Genomic DNA, 6,719 nt, shown 5'->3' on the forward strand with positions numbered 1-6,719 from the left:
GGTGGCAGAGGCGCCAGCGCAAGCGCAGACAGGGACCGCTCGCCGTCCGCCGCCCCTCCCCCACTCGCTGAGGGGCTTCGAGGGAGCGCTCTCAAATAGCAACCTGTCTTCACGCCGCGCCGCCTCCAGGACCGAAGGGCTCCCTCTACAGGGGTGCGCTCACACTGCCAAGAGTGTCGCCATGCCGCGTCACGGCATCGTCCGAATGCCCACAGACGCCTCAACCCCAGCGCGCAATCACCGGGGAACCGCCACAACCTAGGCCGCTCCGTTACCTCCCCCTTTAGCGCTTCCACTCCTTTAATTGGGCCGTGGGCCACGCGCCGGGCAGGCCCTGGCTGGAGTTTCCGGAAGTCGGTTGGTAATCATGCGTGTCAATCAGGCAGTCTCCTTGGTTACTGCGTCCGTCACTTAATTAGCGGCTGGGCGAGCAGCGAGGACCCCTAAAGGAGAAATGGTTGGCTAAATAAGTGCCTGAATGGAGACTCCGCCTGAGGAAAGCCTTTAGGACTCCTAAGGAAACTTCTGAAACCCGCGAAAACTTCTCAAACTGCGGGACCGAGAGCACCCAACCCCACCTCTGAACCCAGATAGGAACGTCCGGCACAAGCCAGACGCGCGTTGTCGGGGTACAACCGCCTCTGCCGCCGCTGCCGCCGCCGCTACCACCACCACCAGCCCCGCCGCTTCCTAGCAAGCTCACTGCTGCCCAAAAGCTCCCAGCCAGGGAACTCCACCAGCCTATTTATCTGAGCCCCGGGAAAGCTCCGTGACGTAGCTGCCCATATATGGACAGACAAAGCCCAGCCGAAGGGGCGCGACGTCACAATGGAAGCTCCTCACAATGGAACATTAGAAAGCAGGAAGCGGGCCGCAGCCAACGTGCGGCGCCCGCACCGCTCGCGGCTCTTGAAAAAAAGGGAGAGAAGGGGAGAAGAAAGAAGAAGAATGCGAGAGAGAGGAAAGAAGGTTACAGCTGCATGCAAAGCGCAAAGCGCGTAGCGTGGAGTCGAAACGCCAGTAACTCATTGTGTGTGTTATATTTGAGGTTTGCATTAGGAGAGCGCATTGGGGGGTGGTGGGCGATGGGGTGGGGTTGTTTGCAAGTGGTCTCCAACACCCTAGCAGTTAGAAAGAGAGTTAAAAACACCTGGCAAAGTCCCTTTGCAGCCCGGGAACTGCTGGGGAACCCGGAAGGCGTGCGTTGCGCCCCAGCTACCGCAGCGGCTCCAGCGTTCGGGATCCTATCCGAGATTAAGAGAAAGGGAGTGCTTCCCTTTGTGGGGGGGAGAGCTGCGCGCAGGGTTGGGGGTGGGGTGTTCCAACGTGTCAGAATTCCTTGGTCCAATATGCCAAGAACTTCTGTGCCAACTTCACTCTGATTCGCCGCCCCTGCCCCTCCCTGGGCCCCTGACCCGGCGCTGACTCCTGGCTGAGCGCAGTGGCGAGGAGATTCGGAGCACCCCAGCAGTTGCGCCAAAGACAAGAGCCCCATCTATCTGGGGTCGAGGATGTGCGGTTTTGGTGGTGAAGAGGAAATAATGAAGTTGAAGGGATAAACACGTGCACTGAATCCCCAGTAAATTCCCTAACGGTTCCAAGCAGCCTCTGTGGCCACAGGATGGCAGGAGGGCCCAGCAGGCCCGGGCGCAGTCGCTGTCTACTGCTGCCTGCGAAGGGCCTGCCACTGAGTTCCAGCGGGAGGACGCCGAACCCACAGTCTCTGAGCCACTGGCGGTCTCCCCTAGTCTCTGCCCTCCTCCTCGCCTTCCACAGGGCTGTCCCCATTGCTGCCTGCCGGCGCTCCGCAGTCAGGGGCGGCCTGTGTGCCGACCCGGAGCGCTGTCACCTCCCGGAGCGGCAGCAGATCCCGGGGGCGGCTGCTGTGCTCCCTGGGGCCTGCTCCCAAGGCGCGCGCAGCCGGCCCGCGGGCGAGGGGGAGGAGAGGGCGGGAGCATGGGGGTGCGACCCCAAATCACTTCGGCTTGGCGGGGGAGGATTCCCTCCTCGGTGGCCGCGTGGGCGCGGTGAATCCCTCGTCCCCTGCTGGGGAGTCGGGGTTGGGGGAACGTGCATTTCTCGGGGGGAGTGGGAGTGTTGACAAGGAGGAAGAGAGGATCCCCGGGCCGCACGCCGTGGGAGGGCCACGCGGGCCGGGGACGTGTAGGAGGAACTCCCGAGCTGCACGTTGTGGTGGAGGTGGATGACAACCTCACTCCCCTCCTCTCCCCTCCCGTCCCCTCCCATCCCCTCCCCTCCCCTCTACTCGGTGTAGAGCTGGGGACAGGAGGGCCCGGCCTCCCCCTATCTTCTCTAGTTCTTAGGAAAGGAGGGATTCCCGCCTCCCGCGAGCCCCCTCTCTCCACCCCCGCCGCCTCTCCCGCCAGGCTCCCCACTCCTATACTAGGGAGCCACAGCGCCCCCGGGCTCTCCTCCGCCCGCGCGGCTCGGGGAGGGAGCGCGCTGCAGCGGTCCCGCGCTCCGGTCAGAATCAGGGCAGGCTGCGCCTCCCGCCCCCGGTTCCCTCCCTGTTGGGGGGGGGGGCGCGAGGCCGGTCGGGGGGCGTGGGCGGCGGTGTGAGCCTGGCTAGGTGCGGGAGGGGCCCGGGCGGCTGCAGGGAGGGTCGCAGGGCGGCGGGCCAAGCCGGGAAGAGCCATACAAGGAGCGGATCCGGTGACGCGCCGGCCGCGCCCCTTCTCCTTCTCGATTTGGCTGCAGATTCCGGTCCCAAGATTTGCATATTTTGGCATCCAGTGGAAAAGGAAAGAAGAACGGAACCCGCAGCCTTTAAAGGAACCGCACAGGCTGTAGCGTCACCCAGCGAGGCGGTGGGGGTGGGGGGGGGGCGTGAAAAATTAGCCAGCGGCTCTGGCCTCTGGCCGTAGAGCCAGGCAGTAGGAGAGGGCCGGGGAGGGGCGGCGACCAGCGAGCTTCGGGCGCGCCAGTCCCAGACCTGGCCCCTCTAGGGTGCTTCCTGCTGCGCGTGCACCCGGAGGTTGCGGAGGGTCTCCACGGGTTCCTGCCTGGAGCCGGGAGACGGTGTGGGGTCCGCGGTCCTGGGCGAGCTGCAGGCCCGAAGGCTGCAGTGCCCATGTCTCCCCGCGCGAGGCAGAGCTCAGCCTGCGGGGGTGGTGGGAAGGAAGTGAGAGGCCTCCGGGCCGCCCAGCTCAACTCCGGAGGACCCCACCGTGATGCACCCACTTTCCACCTGTCAGGATCTCTCCCCAGGAGGGGCTGTAGAGTGAGGAGCTAGAAGCCCTCATGCTGTTCGATTGGGGCCTGCGTTGGGAAAGGCAGAGGCAGTGGAAGCATTTGGGATCCTAAGCTTCCAGGGCCCTAGAGGCGGTGGAGTGCAGCCACTCCCAACTGGAGGAGACGGGTGCTCTCCCGACACTTTTCGGCTCGCTGGACTTGTTGCTCCCAAGTAGAAGAACATGGGGCAAGGTTTGCCGACCTGCACCAGGACCTGCTTACCCGTCAGCAAGATTGGATAGGAGTCTAGGGACACGATTCCTTCCTTCTCCTTTCTACTAGTTTTTTGCATAAAACGGGAGCCTTCAATTAAAGTCTTCATTAAAGCTTCACTGTAACCTTGGGCAAATGTCTGTATTTTTTTTTCTTAGCCTCAGTTTCCTTGTCTGTAAATTGGGATAATACCAGTATCTACCCCTTAGGAAGAATTAAATCAGATAATCCTCATAGAGTACTTGCCAATCCCTTAAGCAAGCACCCAATCAACTGCAATTGCTGTTAAACTGCCATGTGACAGATATGCCCTTCCCTCTCGGGTGTGGCAGGAGTAAATTTAGATGATATAGGTGGTAAAAAAGGCCGGGTATGGAACTCCATCACAGACCAGCGTGATCATATGCAAGGAGTATTAATAGTGTTGATTATTTAGGGGGAAAAGGAAATTCCTATCTGGGTGCCTAGTATCTCCTGGGTACTGCCCCAGTCTAGGGATGGTTAAGGAATGGCCCCTGGTCTGAAGGAGCCCAGACACCACCTGAGCTGAGCCCTCAACATCTGGTGGTGACACAAGGCAGGGTTCAAAGAAGTCACTCAGTTGCTCTCTAACACTCTGGAGCAGCCTTTGAGACATTTTTCGGGGGGGTGGTGTGGCTGCTGGAGTGGGAGAGAGCCTTCTCTCCTCTGCTGGAAGGAACCATGCTGGTGAAGGCCTGCCCTACAAGGTTCGGCCCTCAGTGCCCAGTGCCTGCTCAGGTTGCAACCTGCACAGATGTCCCCTGTCATCCTCGATGATGGTGGCAGATGGAGTCCAGGGTTCTGTGGCAGGAGGGGACAACCCTGGGTGTGGAGCAGGAGTCGGGTGTTGGAGTGGCTGCTTTGTAAATGAATTCTCCCTTCTGGTTGCCAAGTCTTAGAACAGAAAAAAGTTTTCCTCCTTCCCTTCCACCCTGTTGGTCTCCTCTCTCCCTCCTGAACAGGAGCTGAAGGTGTTTGTCTGTTTTATTGGCGGGCTCAGGTGAGACTGCCAAGGGCCTAATTACCTGAACTCTAAGCCCTGAACTTGCTGGGGAGCGAGTAGGCACTGGTTCAGGGCATCCTCGTCCTGCAGATGGTGAAAGCAGGCCGGCTCCTCTGCGGCATAGCCAGGGCCGCCTGCCCCTGGCCGCTCTCTCCTACGGAGTCCAACTCATCAGTTGCACTTACGAGGACTGCTGCTACTTGTTGTGGGCATGGGCGTGTTTGTCTTGATTAAGGACAAAGGAGGGAGATGTGGTTCCTGAAATCCACTGAAGAAAAATGCAAAGTTACAGCTGTCTTGGTCCTTTTTCTCTAGTCACCTCTGCCCTCTGAACTTTAGCTGCCCTGTTTGCTAAAGATACCTAGTCCTTCTCTGCTATCTTACAGTAAAGAACTCCCCATACCCTGAATTAATTCAATCTGCGGTGTGAGCAATCTAATTACTGCATTGCCCTTCTCAGAGGGTGTTTGCATTTTAAAAGAAAACACTTAGGGGTGGTAATATATAACCCAGAGGAATCAAGCCCAGTACTCAGCATGGTGCCTGGAAAGTGGTAGGTGCTCATGAATCCTGGTGAAATGGCATCTGGTTGTGGCATATCAGAGTCAAGGAGTGGGAGACTTGGGGTGCAGAGAGCGTCTGGGTTCCTCCAGTCACACCAAGCACCTGTGTATGGAACCCACCCTGGTAGGACTGCTCCTGAATGGCAGTTATCTTGAGGGTCCTCAGTTGTTTTCCATTTTGGGGAGTGCCACAGGGCTTCATAGGTGACAGACAAGTCACAGTGGAATCCTCCTGGCCAGTCCTGCCTGGCATTCTAGAGTTCGTTGTCATTTCTTGGATAATGACAGCCAGCTCAGAGGCTAGGCTGGTTTTGCCTACAAGTTTTAGGAAGGGAATGTTATTGGCAGCCCTACAGATTCCCACAGGCTTCATGAAGACCTTGAAGCTGCTGCTTCTGGTGGAGTCGGAGCTGAGCCCAGTCCCGGGAGCTGCAGGAGCTTCCGGGCTGTAGCCATGGAAGATGGGGCGACTGATATCTGATGCCTGCCTTGGCCAGGCCTTGTGGACACATTTCATTTTCTTCAGTTTTCTTTCTTTCTTTTTAAAAATAGGGTCTTGTTCTGTTGTCCAGGCTGGAGCACAATGGCATGATCATGGTTCACTGCAGCCTTAATCTCCTTGACTTAAGCAATCCTCCTGCCTTAGCCTCCTGAGTAGCTGGGACTACAGCTGGGTATCACTATGCCCAGCTAGTTAAAAACACTTTTTTTTTTTAAGTAGAGATGGGGGTCTTGATATGTTGCCCAGGCTGGTCTCCAACTCCTGGCCTCAAGTGATACTCCTGCTTCAGCCTCCCAAAGTGCTGGGATTATAGGCATGAGCCACCATTCCAGGCCATAATTTTCTTCATTCTTTACAACAATCCTGTGAGAGGAAGCCTTTAGGGCTGTCCTTTCAAGTCTTAAGAGTTCAAGTAGCTTACTGGAGGCTACCTGGCTGGTCTGACATTTGAATTCATCTGTGTGACTTTAAAATGAATGCTCTTAACTCCGTCCTTTGTCCCCATTGTGGCTGTTAAGGGAAAGAAACAGGGTAGTAGACGTGGGTAAGAGGAGGAATCAGGATGAAGCCTGTAGAGAAATCAATATGTGGGAGAAAGGCAAGCTTGAATGGTGTACCCCAGCACCCCCTTGGACCCAGCATGGAGGCAGGGGAGGAGCCATAGCCCAGGGGAGAGTAAGGGTACTCACTATTCCCATGGGAATCACGGAGGAACTGTTTCCGCCAGGGCCTCTCAGTAGGTGCAATGGCCACTGTGCCACTCTACACCTGGCTACCCCTTTCCTAGGCTGTCTCAGAGGCCACGGGATCCTCTCCAAGCCAATTACATACTTCTCTTCTAAACAACTGTTTGTGCCTAAATTCAAACTAACGCATTATAATGATGTTGAAACAAGAGTGTTTTTGATTACACTTTAAGCAATTTCAGGTAGAGTCCAGTGACCAAAGAGAAAATGTCTTGTTACACAGTAACATTTACTGGAGGGATGAGGTGGCTCATGCCTGTAATCCCAGCACCTTGGGAGGCCAAGGTGGGAGGATCACTTGAGGTCAGGAGTTTGAGACCAGCGTGGCCAACATGGTGAAACCCCATCTCTACTAAAAATACAAAAATTAGCTGGGCATGGTGGCTCACTACTGTAGTCACAGCTACTTGGGAGGCTGA

Source organism: Mandrillus leucophaeus, unplaced genomic scaffold, assembly GCF_000951045.1.
Source record: "Mandrillus leucophaeus isolate KB7577 unplaced genomic scaffold, Mleu.le_1.0 Scaffold86, whole genome shotgun sequence".
NCBI lineage: Eukaryota > Metazoa > Chordata > Mammalia > Primates > Cercopithecidae > Mandrillus > Mandrillus leucophaeus.